The sequence below is a fragment of the Manis pentadactyla genome, chromosome 2 (genome assembly GCF_030020395.1).
Source record: "Manis pentadactyla isolate mManPen7 chromosome 2, mManPen7.hap1, whole genome shotgun sequence".
NCBI classification, from domain to species: domain Eukaryota; kingdom Metazoa; phylum Chordata; class Mammalia; order Pholidota; family Manidae; genus Manis; species Manis pentadactyla.
In genome coordinates this window covers 147483449-147497491 of record NC_080020.1, presented here as the reverse complement: position 1 = coordinate 147497491, position 14043 = coordinate 147483449, and the positions used below count along the sequence as shown (strand labels likewise).

General features: G+C 41.9%; 1 long non-coding RNA gene and 1 pseudogene across 3 annotated transcripts in view; both read right to left on the bottom strand.

Moving 5' to 3' along the window:
• Positions 1-208: 208 nt before the first annotated feature.
• Positions 209-14043, bottom strand: part of LOC118930356 (uncharacterized) — a 45294-nt gene continuing 31459 nt past the window's right edge. For 2 of the 3 annotated variants that reach the window (XR_005032015.2, XR_005032017.2), the window contains 3 exons: positions 9728-9819; positions 9210-9439; positions 209-386 (listed from right to left, as the gene is read on the bottom strand). This is a non-coding gene — a long non-coding RNA (uncharacterized LOC118930356). The remainder of the gene's footprint in view (positions 387-9209; positions 9440-9727; positions 9820-14043) is intronic. The other variant, XR_008995720.1, reaches the window with a different exon arrangement.
• Positions 12450-13292, bottom strand: LOC118930355 (ribosome maturation protein SBDS-like; annotated as a pseudogene).

Below are 14043 nucleotides of genomic sequence, written 5' to 3'. Positions count from 1 at the left end.
GGGGTCCAGGATTGAGATGCAATAACAAATTTCAGCCTTGAGCACATGAGTGCACTGCTGAGTGCCATATGAAAAGTCCTAGAAGATAGTCTAACTTATATTTACTTTCTCATGCAAAATTCACACAAAACCAATTTCCTGCCATAGGTCTAAGTTTAAAACATATAGAAGCTTGGAATGAAAAACACTGTGGCAAATACTTACTGTGGTGGTTAATCTTACGTGTCAACTCAACTGGGCCAAGGAATGCCCAGACAGCTGGTTAAACACTAGTTCTGGGTGTGTCTGTGAGAGGGTCTCTGGAGAGATTAGCATCTGGATCTGCAGGCTGAGCAAAGAAGATGGCCTCACCAAGGCGAGTGAGCATCATCCAGTCCCCCGAAGACCTGAATAGGGCAGAAAGGTGCAGGGAGGGTAGGTTTCCTGTGTTTGCTTGATCTGGATGGCCATGTTCTCCTGCCCTTGGACATCGGAGCCCCTGATTGTTGGGCCTTCAGAATCAGCCAAGACTTGCAGACAGCAAATCATGGGCCTTCTTGGCTTCCATAATTGTTCTAGCTAATTCCTATAATAAATACATAAATAAGCATGTGTGTGTGTGTGTGTGTGTGTGTGTGTGTGTGTGTGTGTGTGTGTATTGTGTATGTTCTATAAAGAGGACACTTCTCAACTTCACTTTAGGAACCAACTAAACCTTGATAACACACTTGACAAGGACATTACATTTAAAAAATTACAGATAAAATTCATTCATGCACACTGTTGTAAAATTCATCAAAACACGCTGCAATACATAAAATAAATAATACATTATAACCAACTTGGTTTTAATCCAGAAATGCAAGATTGGTTTAACATTCAAAACCTATCAAATAATTGATCACACTAAAAAAAATAGGTAAAAGTCATATGATCATTGTATAAATAAGTGAGAAGTTAATTTATGACAAAAGTATCACTTCAGAGCATCAGGGAAAGGATGTATTTTCCATTAATGATATAGGGTAAGTGGCTGTCATAGAGAAAACAAACTTGATCCCAATCTCATGCCATATACAAAACTCAATGCTATATGGATTACAGACCTAAATGTGAAAGGTGAAACAATAGAAGTTCCAGAAGATAATATAAAAGGATATTTTCATGGCCTTGGAGTGAGTAAAACTCTCTTAAACAGGACATGGAAATCACTAGACATGAAGGAAAATTTTGGTGAATTAAACTACATTAAAATTAAAATCTTGTGTTCATTCAAAGACACCATAAAGAGAGTGAAAAGTCAAGCTCAGAATGATATATATATATATATGAGCAACAATTAGCAAGGACTTGTCACTCAACACTGGTGATGTGGAAAATGATACAACCTCTTTGGAAAACTGCTTAATGTTATTAAAGGTGAGCACAGTCACTCCCTAGAGCTTAGTAAGCTCCCCTTTAGCTACATACCTACAAGAAATGCATGCCCACAGCCACCTAAGATGTGCACAACAAAGTTTCCAGCAGCACTCTCTGAAATAGCCTATAACTTTAAAAACCCATCTGTTCACCAAGGGTATGCTGGGTCAACTGTGGTATATTATTGATACGACGAAGGAAATACAACAAGGAAAATATACCATAATTTCACCCAAAGACAGGAATACAGCTCACAAATGTACTGTTGAGAGGATGAAACCAGACACAATGTGATTCCATTTATATAAAGTTAAAAAAAAAAATCTATGGTATCAGAAATCAGGGTAGTGGACCTGAAGCCACTATAATATTGCATATCAAATGTATTCCTTCACAAAAAGATATTATTCCATTAAAAAGAAAAATAAATCAAGATAGTGGCCATCTTTGAGGAGAAAGGGGGCTCCCAACACAGGGGCAATCAGGAACACTGGCTGTATTCTCTTTTGTGTCCTGGGGGTGGTTATAGGATGTGTTCAGTCCAGGATAATGCACCAAGTTAAATGCTTCTGCTCTTTGCCATCTTCCATATGGGGAGCCCCAATACAAGAAAAGTTTTAGAGAAGAAAACTCTTCTAAAAGAAACTTTTCAAATGTTGATTTGCATTTCTTAAGGTGAACTAAATGGAGGGATTAACACAGAAATTGTTGCTGAATATCTATATCAAAATCAGTCAGTGGTGTGCCCTTATCTGCGTTCAGTCTGCTCTCCTGATGTCAGTTACAGGACAGGAAATAGGAAGAATCACCCATATGATGGCAGGGCCACTGGACTAGGAAGAAGAGAATGCTTTCCGCTTGAGGAAAATGAATAAAACTAGGAACCTTTGCAATTTAGCTAAGAGGTGAGTAATACTTGAGAAGGAAGAAACATTAAAGGCCCAACATATAAAATAATGATGATAAGGAAGGGCCTTGCTAGAGGCTCATATATTTCTAGTCTTATCACATAAAGCAGGATTGAAAGGTAACAAATTTAGGCTGGCTACAAGGAAATACTTTCTTAAGAAATGAATAATGAACGTGTAACAAATGGTTTAGTAAAATTCAACTCCTCCCTCAAAAAAAAAAATATTAGCTATTTCTAGGGGCCAGAGCAGCATCTGCAGTTACACTGACCAGTATTGTATTATGAAGACTCCCCTGCTTCCAGGCAAAAACTCATAGCCAGCTGGGGTCAGGAAGAAAATGTTCCCTTTGGTGTAGCATTTCACAGCTCTGTTATTTAATATTGAACAATTCGGGGGACTGCGTGGTACCCACAGCCCCATTCAGGTCACCTGGCTCTGAGACCCAGGCTGCTGTGCTAAGCAGGCTATTGTTTTAATCCTGGACGGCAACACCTGTAGGCCTGTATTTAGGCAACACCTTGTGTTTCCAAAAGGTAAACGCAATAAATATAATCAAAATTGTTCCTAACACTCCTGTTTTTACATCAACAATCTATAAATATATGGAAGAACTCCATACATGTGTGAAATAAACAGAACAGGTATGCCTACACTATGGTAATTCAGAAGACAGCTCTATAATTTAGAGCTTGGATTTCAATTGTTGCATGTTAGGTATGAAAAACACAGATATTATTCATCAAAGTGATTGTCCTGTGCACTTGTATACCTCATATAATTTATTTTTTCAGGGCTTTTTACTTCAAAGAAATCACTAGCTAATGACATTTCAGACTTCAGAAATTTTCCTGATAGCACACTGGAATTCCCTCAGGGACAGGATTGTGAATAAGTGGATTTTTTTAAAGATCATTAACAGATATTACAAACCAATTCAAACTGAGCATTTTCTTTGCAAATTACCTTTAACTTTTAAAGCCATTGAAAAAAAAGACAGTGAGTGATTTAATTTACTTAACCTGTCTACAAATTGAGGCTTTGCGCTCCATAGGTGATTGCATTTTCAACCAAAAAATATCTCTAACAATCTCTAATAGAGATATTTTTCTAAATTACCACTCTATGAGTGATATTTCAAAAAACAGTAATGTTTATTTTTCTCATTTAGCAAGTTGCCCTGAAATTGAGAATGTTTATTTTATTGATATGTTTAAAGTAAAAGCAGAGCCCTGCACTGTCTACATTTGTTGCTTAATTAAAACTTGCAGGTAATTAGCAAGTTTATCATTTCCTGAGTGAAAGGATGTTGGAGCTTCCATGATAGATCAGGGGGTTTGGGGGAGAGTGACTCTTTTCTTTAATGATCAAATCATAGTTTCTTGGCTAAAGAGCTAATATTTGGGGTGAGAAGCACCTTTATTCACTGCGTACATCAGGCCTGATTCTTATTTGCATCAACATCCCGTTGTGTATGTTTTCCATTCAAAGAGCTCCTGTGGACTTCAAAGGGAGTTGCCTGCAAGGACGGGCTACGTGGGAGTCCTGAATGGCTCCAGAACAGGCCCAGAGCTGCGAGAAACCACGCCAAGACTAGCTCATGCTGGAGCCCCCGAACCATGTCACAGAATTAAAGGGTCTCCCCTGCCTATGCCATCCCACAGCGCACGTGGGAAATGTCCCCAGGCTTGCCAAGCATTGTGCTGGCTTCTCAGGCTACTACTTTATAAATATTTGATGAGTGGTACTCTATTTATAAGAAAGTATGTTAATAAGAATATGCTTTGAAATTGGAGTCCAGTGCAAGCTTTAAAAAGGCTCGTTGTTTGAGGTTCTACAGGTTTCCTTTTCTTCCCTTTTAAATGCAGACTCAACTTACCACAAACCAAACAAAGGAACCTAACATCCTTTGGGATGTCCCATCAAAAAAATCGGGTCAGATTCTACTCTGAAGGATGTTCTGTTTTTGGAAGGATTCATTAAATTATTAACAGTAAAAGAACATGGAAACTAGTATTTGCTGAGTATCTCTTGTGTGCGATGTATTTTAATTCTCCTCTTTTAACCCTCACCAGCAATTTATGAGGTAGATTGTGTTACCCACATTTTAAAGATGAAAAGATGGGCCTCAGAGATCATGCGATTTGTCCACTCCAAAGTCCCACAGCAGTGAGATAAGTACAGGGTGGGTCTGGAACCCAGCTCTACCCCGAAGCCCATGTTTGTTTCTCTACCTCAAGCTAGCTCACATCACTCTGCTTCTTTGAAATGTCAAGTTCACATTTGAGGCAGCTGCCATTTTTATGAAGAGTTAGAACTCAAAGAATAGGGGTTCCTATGATTCAAGCACAGGCAGAGAATACTGTATTTCACACATCAATGATTAAGATACAAAAAATCATTCCGCCCCAAAGAGTTCCCAGTGGAAACCTCTGGAAACTCAGAATCCAAGCTGACCAGAGACCTACACTAGCTAGTCTGAGGGCCACTCATGTGTCCCAAAATGCTGATGCACCTCAGTGAAACTCGGGCCATGGAGGTGATCCTAAGTCACAGCTCACACCCCTGGAGACAGGCTCAAGGAGGAGGTGGAGGACAGGCAGGGACTCCTGCCTGGTGAGCAGACACTGGCCGGGGGCCCCAGCTGCCCCACAGGAGTAACAGGGGCCAGCCAAGACCATGGGGTGCTCCTTCCTGTTCCCACAAACTCCTACAGCAAAAGTCCCAGAGGCCCCTGGAAGGAGCCCAAGCAACTCCATGTGGCCCCTGGCCATGGTTTGCCCTGGTCACAGCAAGCTCACCAGGACAGAGGCACTGGTTCCCAGGGCTGCTCAAAGGGATGTGGCCTTGCCAAGTTTTTTCCACCTCTCTGAGACTGACAAAATTTGACATTCATCTGGAGCATCAATCCATTTATTTATTTTGCATTTGTTCATAAATCCTTACCACACTGGCTTCAGGCAAGGTGCTGCATCACGTCAGATTGCTAAGCACCTCTTACCTTGCCTTTGCACTTAGGAGAAGATCAAACTTCTAAACATGAGCCACCCATGAGACCAGGCATGATCTGACCCTTGCTGGCCTCTCCAGCCAGGCTCCCCGTTACCCAGACACACCAGAAGAGACTGACCTGGAGTCCCACCTCCTGGCTCTCCCTTCCGCCTGCTGGCTAGTCTCCCTCCTCTTCCCTCCAGATTCTACTTAAATGGCATCTCCTCAGAAAGACCTTCCATTGCCTCCAGATCCAAAACAGCCCACCCTGACCATTTCGCCCCTTCCATTTCTGTTTGCCATCATCACCACGTGTACTACTCAGCTTGTTTTGTCCCTTTCTGACCACCCATCTCCCCAGTTCAACCATAGCCTCCATAAAGTCATAAATGATCTCAGTCTTGTCCCCTACTTTATCTCCAAGCCCCGGAACAGTGCCCAACACGTGAAGGACACAGCAAATAGCATGGCCTTCGAGCAGCTTTACCTGATGGAAAATAACATAAAACCCCAGTCAGATACTTTGTTTCTGCAGTGGCAGCTCTTGAACTGAAGGAGGAAAGTTCTCGTTTTTCCTCCTCCACTACGCTCAAGTTCTTTCCCTACACGTGAACCCATGCCTCGCCTCTGCAAGGCAGCAATGCACACCTGATCTGGAAGGAAGGTGTTGACTCCCAGCCTGGGAAACACCTCATCTGTTAGCCAGGTTCCTGCCTGCCAAGGAGGCATGGCTGCCCTTGTCATCTAAGAGTGAGATGGCAAGGAGTTCAGTGTCCCGTGGGGCCCAGGTGTGACTCTCAGGTGCTTCCTGGGGCTCCTCTGTCTGAGTTAGCGGGGGCTCCCATGACAGCCCAGAACTTCAGCTCCTGTGGGCCTAATGAATTTCCGACCCCTGCTGCAGAGTGGGGAGCAGCAGGCTGGGCTCACAGCATGTATGTCTCTTTAGTCTTAAATTTCTTTTTGTTTATGGGATCCTTTTTAAATTAGAGAAGAAATATATACTAGTTGTAACAAGTGAAAACAACACTTAAATATGTGAATAGAAGCAAAGATAATTCTCTTTTGTGTAAGTGGGGTCATACACGTGCTGGGGGAATTTCAGTGCAGTATCTTATCTTTATGTAATTATCACTTGTCTATGTATTTGACTTGCTTTTCCCAGGTGTGGATACTCCAGGGATAATACTGGAAGCTCCAGTGTGCTCTGGCCAGAGGACCACACCTGTGTGCAGTGTCCATGGTTTCCTGTCTGTCCTTAGACACACCTGCCTTGATCAGACAGGAATTCTGGTGAGTCTGCAGAGAAGGGGCTCTGCTGGAATTTTCTCTTCTCCGTGGCCGATCCGGGAATGTCTGAGGAGATGCCTGTCCCCGCTCCCCAGGAGGACCGCCCGTGGGCACCATCCCTCTGGCTTCTGTAGCTCCCTGGCCCGGCTTGCTCCCTTCTGTTTCTAATTGACTCCCATTGCAGGCTGCCAGCCCCTGTGTTGTCTCTGACCTTGTCTGTTTCCAGTGACCTTCTCAAAGTAACAAATCTCTAGGCCAAGGCCTCTTTCCTTTTCTCCACAGGTGTCCCTCCCCACCCCTTCTCTGGCAAAGCCTAGCCAAGCCTTCCTTCAGTCCATTTGCCTTCAAGTGACCTTTCCTTCTGACCCTCACCCTACCAGGTCACAGTATGGTCAACACATCTGGGTATTGCTTTGTAGGTTTTGAACATATTCAAATAGGTTACTTCAACTAATTCTTACAGTAGTTCTGTGAAATATAGAGGGCTAAGTATATTGGCCCTCAAAATATATGGGTCTTAAAAGACATTAACAGGCTATTTTCAAAGAAGACATTTAAATGGCCACATGAAAACACTCAGTTTCACTATTAATAAGGAAAATCCAAAGCTTAAGAACATCAATATACTTTCTGCCTGTGAACTAGCAAATAGCGAATTAGAAAACCATGGAACCATGCAATTCCTCTTGTAGGAATTTATCCCAAGGAAATAAACAAAGCTATGTAGAAAGTTTAAGCCACAAGGATATTATAATATGTGACTGATTAAGGTGAACTCAAGTCATGCAATAAATGCTCGGGAAAAATTTTTTTAAATGATGTGGAAGAATATATAATTTCATCCAAAGATTTTTGACATAAGTCAAAAAATTACTCAATAATACATATTGTCTGAGTTCCATATATATGGTGGAAATGCATATAGATATGAATATCATGTACCCCAGAATGTCAAGAAAGGTTATCTCTGAGGAATGACATTATGGGTACTTTTTACTTTCTTAATTTCTGCTCATCTCTATTTTCTGAGTTATTTTCAATAACTATGTATAATTTTGTGACAAAAAGAACAAGATAATGATAGGGTAACATTTTTTAAATTGCCTTTGTCAAAATGGAACTAATTCTACATTTGATTCTTTCATCCACTTATTCACTCAACAAATATTTATTGAACTCTTACTATATCCAAAGCATTCCACTGGGTGATAAGAGTACAGTGAGTAATGTTTAAAAAAAATTTTTCTTTTAAAGAAATGGCTTCTGTCCTGGAGAAGGTATTTCTAGTAAATGGGAGAAAGATGGGGAGGATGCTAGCTTTAACACCTGGAGCTCACTAGGCATTATTCTGCCCTAAGCCCAAGAAATGGCCTCAGAGGCATCGAGCACCTGGTCGTGCTTGGGTGAGATGAAACATCAGAACTGGACCTCAGTCTGGTAAAGTGGTTTCTGAAATTGGAAAATGGAAAGAAAGCATGAGAGGGAGAATTGGCCAATCACCCACGCTCCTAAAAGTCCTAGCTACTGCGTCTCCCGCCAGCCTGAGGCAAATGGCTGGAGTGGCCCAGCTGTGGCAGAAACGGTCCCATGGGTTGCATGACTACAGACAATAATTGGAAGGCCCCAAATGACCCATCTTTTAAATAAGTGATCAGTGAAAATTCAACAAAATTCCCGTAAAGCATCCCTCTGAGTCTGCCTCTCCAAACAGCAGCCAGCCTCCTCTGTTCCCAGGTGACACCCCCTTCAAGGCTCATGACTGAAACCTCCCACACATGTCAAAACTGGATTTCCCAGCACAGAAGCCACCCCCAGGAAGCATGGCACTTGAACAGTCTGCTGGAAGTTGTTGCAGCCTCTGGGGTACCATTTTGTCACCCCATGGGATCCCTGTCATATTCTAAGTGAACCCAAAGCACCTGCTTTGCATTGTTCTTTCCCACAAATGGTGAAGAATCTGTGTGGCTTATTCCCCCAGAAGGCCACTTGTGACCAGTGTGCACTTGGAGGCCTGGTTGTGGTTCAGAGTGGGACCGTGTGAAGTGAGGCAGCCCTCCCAGGGACTAAACTCATGACCTCATTAGCACAGAGTTCTAATCAACGGAGCCACTAGGCACATACCTCATTTAAGGCACTGAGGCAGTAATTTGCTAAATGTTAATTCTTAGATTAACTACAGATGAGTAGAGTTCCTAGGGGGGGGAAAATGAGAGATTTGTTAATTCTTGAAAGGAAATTTGGGTCATCAGTAGATAATCCCTTTGGTTAGTTTAAAGATATGATTCCAGCATCTGAAGATGATGTTCATCAGGGCCTATGCTGCTATGATTTTTTATTTATCAATAACCTGACCAGGAGACTTTCAAGGGAAAAACAAGTGGTGTCACTTCCACACTCCCACTATATAATGATTTTCCTACAGGCTCCTACATTGTTTCAGTTTCAAACTCAGGCACAAAACTGGGGTGGCAACACAGAGGAAAGATTTCCATTTCTGAGGCAGAGATGGTCCTCCTAGAATGGCACCCCATTCCAAACACTAATTCCTGTAGAGAGAAGCCCCTGCATCCAGGGGGCAGGGGAGCCCCTGGGTACATGCTGTACCCACCCTGCTCTGCCTCTTACCTTATCTCCAGCCGAGCCCTGAGGAGCCAGTCTCACAAATAGCAAATATGGTTTGGAACAAAGTTTTGACACTGACTTGGTATCCTTTGCTCATATTACATTTCTATGAATATTCCAGCGACTTTGCAACTCTGAAGCAAAGTTTCCGCTCTGGGGCTACATTTAGCATTCAGGCCGTTTCAACTTCGGTTGCTCCCACCCTGACAGTGATGTTTGAAACTGATATGGCCCTGAAAGAAGCCAGAATAACTTTTTTTAAATATTAATAATAGGCTAGGTTCCCAGTCTTTGTAATCTTCTGGAAGAAAGCACACTGGGGACTGTATTGGGTACTTGCCCATGCTAGCTTTTTCATGGAAAAGCCTGCTTGAAAGTGCAAGGTGGTCCTCTGTGAAGAGGAAGAGGATGGGAATTGCACTTACCACCTTTTACCTCAGGAGCTTTACCACCATCTTTAAATACCCAGGTCTCTGCCTGTGATAAGGAAGCCCCACAACACTTGGCGGAGAAAAACCGACCTGACATCTCAGGAGCACTCCAGTTCTTCCACTTGCCAACTAGAGGCTCATGGGAAAGCTAGGTATCTTCTTCAAGTTGTCAGTTTCCTCACCTGTAAACAGATGATAATTATAGTTACTGCAAAATGGTAAAAGTCATCATGTGCAATAATGGACATAAAATTCTTTAGTCTATTACCTGGAACATAGTAACCACTCATTGATACAACTATTGTAGCTACTATCTGCCTCCTGAGCAACACATGACTATCTCAGTGTAATATATCTATGTTCTGGATATCCCTTCCTTTATAAATATAAAATAAAAATTAAATAAGTGCTGCATCGTACACCCATGAATTGATTAAACAGATCACAACCAACTGCAAATAGTATGCACTGATTCAAATAGCTATGAGGTAGTAGCCTAACATGAAAATAGCTAGTCCTGATTTCTACATAATGCCTTTAAAACTATTTTCTTATGAAATACATTACAATGTGGCATAAGGAACTTTCCAAACTAGCATGATCAAAATATAAGATCTTGAAATCCTAATTTCTACAGCATACCAACATTTTAATCAACCTAAAGATTCTCAGGAATTTCAAATTCTAAATGTATTTTTTTAAATCCACCAATTCAAATAAAATCAGACTAAGTATATTTTTATTTGAATATACAATCTGAGACAATCCCATTTCATATTCAAGGAACATTTTATATGCATTTAGTAAGTTACAACTGAAAACTTGTACTCAAGTTCAAGCCGACAGAAACTAAATTGCTGAATAGTACCTAACAGTTGTGGGATCCCTTCACTGCTTTAATCTCCAGCAGGGAATATTAGTTCAATAAAATAAATATTTTTAATTTCCTCAAACCATGCCAGTGCACTTATCCGTGGCTCACTTAGAAGATTTGTTAAGCAGCCCCCACTTCCTTAAAAAAGGATGTTTGATTTCCTTATGAAATGGGGGAACAGACTTGAGTGCTCATTGTTTTGATGCACTCAGCCCTTAATCACTTCCAGTTCTGATTCATCAGAAAAGTAGTACTCTTGAGGGATTTTTTTTTTTGGGTCACTAAATATTGTCTCTCATTTTGAGATATTTATTTCTTGCCAGAAAGTGATACTGTATTTTTCCCCTAATGATGAAGGATGAAAAATGGAGAGAATTCCATTTGCTGATTATTAGACCACAAAGAAGTAAACCGATTCAGAAAACAAATCCCCAAAAGGAAAATAAATGTATTATGTGATGTGGAAGAATGGAATTCTTGGCAAATATTCAGTTGGAGCCAGATTGGTAATTTAATAACATCCTTGTTTTGTTAATATTTGGCAGGAGGAGAGGGGGGAGGTTAAATAAAGCTCTAGGGATTTAGCTTTGGGCCAGGATCTCTGTACTCTTCACGATGACCTCAGCCAGCAAGGATGTTTAAAGACATGGATGCCTGGAGGTCTTGCAAAGGGTTGTTAAAACTACATCGGCATGGGCAAGGCTCCAAGGTGCCATCCTTCCCATGTAAGCCAGAAGCTATGACAGAACCTTGATCTCCACAGCTTAGTGGACAGCAGGAGTCACCCCCAAAGAAAGCCCACTCTGAACACTATTCCCAGAGGCCTGGGGCATCACCCCCAAATCAGAGCATACAGGTGAAGTCATGAAGTGGGACCTGCCAACTGCAGTGATTCTGCCAAATCATTCTGATTTGCTGGATAATTACGCCTCTTTACTTTGGACGGGTCCTTCCAGTTTCCCCTTTCTGGTTGGTGAGCAGAGTTTTGCAGGAAAAATATCCCCAACCTAGGAAATCCTGGTCCCCCTGTTCCCTTCAAAGGGGTGCACCTGAGTGTGTGGTGGGGGAGCTAAGGGAAGAGCTGCGGGGGCGCACGGCCCTCTGCAGGTCGCAGACGGGCATCCATTAGCTCTGGTTCTCTCCCAAGTGCGTGGTGGGGGAGCCAAGGGGAGAGCCTTAGGGGCGCACGGCCCTTCCTGGAGGCTGCAGGCAGTGCATTTATTAGCTCTGGTTCTCTCCCAAGTCTAAAGGAGGAGACCAAGTACCACAGGAAGATAACTGAAAGGAGAAAAACCAAGAGGAAAGAAGATAGGTTTAGCCCAAACCCGGTCCCCAACATAGTTCTGAGTTGCCACTTTTCTTCCATGACAATTTTTTGTAGTTTAATAAAAATAAGCAGTGGTTTTATTGCATATTTTAGCTACATTAATATAAACTTTAAGAACTAGAAATGACTTTTATTTACCATGAATAATCTAGGTTATGGCAGCATGTTGGATGAGTATTACTTAAGTCTTGCACAGTCATCATGTATCTATTTTGAAGGTAATCAGGAAGTCAACATTGAAGCTTTATATTAGATCACAATATAGTTACTCCTAAAGTTACATTTCATTAAGTAGAAATAAGACATTGTTTCATTTTTCAGTGCAAACTCCCTTTTTGTCATACAGACATATCCTCCCTAATTTATCTTATTATAATGCACAAAACTTAGACAGTTTTATCCACAAGAGTTGCCTCAAATAACTTTTATTTTGGAAAGTCACAAAGGCATGAGACAGTAACAAAATGCAACTCTGGACTTTATATTTTGGACTTTTCATTTTTGCCTAAAACCCCACTTTAAAATTAAACTGAAATTAATCTCCCACATTATAATACTTGTTTAGGAAAGTCTTTTTGTGTATACATTTAACATAAAATGGGGAGGTCACATAGTTTGAGCAAGTACTTGGCAGATCACAGAAAGAACAGGACTGTGGAAAATGAAAATGCTTTAGTGTTTTACAGCTGAAGAGACTGATGAACGTCATTCAAATTTCTCCTCTCCTTCTGCCACATCTTTCAAATTGAGTACTTGCAAAGAACCTTTGCCTTTTGTCTCCTTTTTCATTAGCTCATCAATTTCTCTGAAGCAGCCTGGGTCAATCAGACACACAATTTCTAACTGTTGCATAGTCTTCACTTTCTATAAACTTCATCAGTGGCTTGAGCTTTTCTTTCAGCTTCTTCCCTTCATTCCCTGGAAGAATGAACCGAAGTCTCAAGTGAGCACGTTCCATCTTCATTTTCTCCTTTAACTGTTTTATCACTTCCAAAGCCTGCTGTTTTGTACTCTTGTGGGTTTTGACTGAATAGTGGATATCCTTCATGGCTCTCTCGATAAGGATAACCGTGTATGGTCTCTTTGTTTCAGGGTTCACACATTTGTCAGCTACAATAGTTGTGATGTCCGTGAACATCTGTTCCAGCTGCATGTGCCATTCTTTATCTGATACTTGACCCTCTCCTTTAGTCAAAATCTGTTTACAGATTTCAATCTGATCATCTGTTCCAAATGCACTGATCAGACATTCCTTCTTGGCAACCTGACCTTTAGAAACATTTACACTGAGTAGGTCTGTAGAACTTCGTCAAGACCTTCTTCCACGCCGCTCTGCCGGCCAACGACCTTATTTTCGTAGCAGGCGATTTCAAAGCGCTTCACGGCGCGCTTCATCCGTACCGCTGCCACATTGGTTAGGAGGATCTGACTGGTGAGAATGAAGACCAGCATGGCGGCTGCTCACCCACGCCGCCGGCCTGAGGAGTGCCCAGCACCTCGCTGGAACAACGGGCGGCGCGCGGCCTTGGGATACCCGCAGAGAGCGCCGTGAGGCAACTAACTCAGCGGAGCCGCCCGCCGCAATAGCCTTCCGTGACTTTTTAAATTTCTAGACCGTGCAATGTGGAGGGGGAAAATAAACAAGTTAAATTACTAAACATCTTACCTAATTCTATGGTCCCCATGATGGTCTGAAGAGAAACATATGGGTCACACAAGTGTGGTTTATAATGATAGGTGGTGGTAGCACTGGTGGTGGTGAGGGTGATGGAGGTGTTGGTGATGGTGATGGTGGTGAGGGCGGTGGTGGTGGAGGTGGTGAGAGGGTGGGGGTGGAGGTGGTAAGGTGGTGATTACAAGACAAATCCCCCAACAATGAATTAAACACTTCAACTTATATGTTAGAGACTTGAGAAATTTTACTCTCTCTACATTCTTAGAGTCTTAACTTCCTTGACCATCAAATGTTGATTAATCTGATCACAAAGACGTCCTTTAATTAAGACTTGAAAGGCTTGATTAAGACTTTTTTAGAAGAAAGTGGAAAAAAAGTAGAAGTAAAGCAAGTGCTTGAGGGGTATGTTTCTCTCTGTGGGTGGTTTTACTCTTCACCATTATTTTCATCATAACCATTGTGACTGGAAGCACTTCAAAGCATCAGTAGTCCTTGCAGCTGCTGCATCCTAAGATTCCAAGGATGCAAAG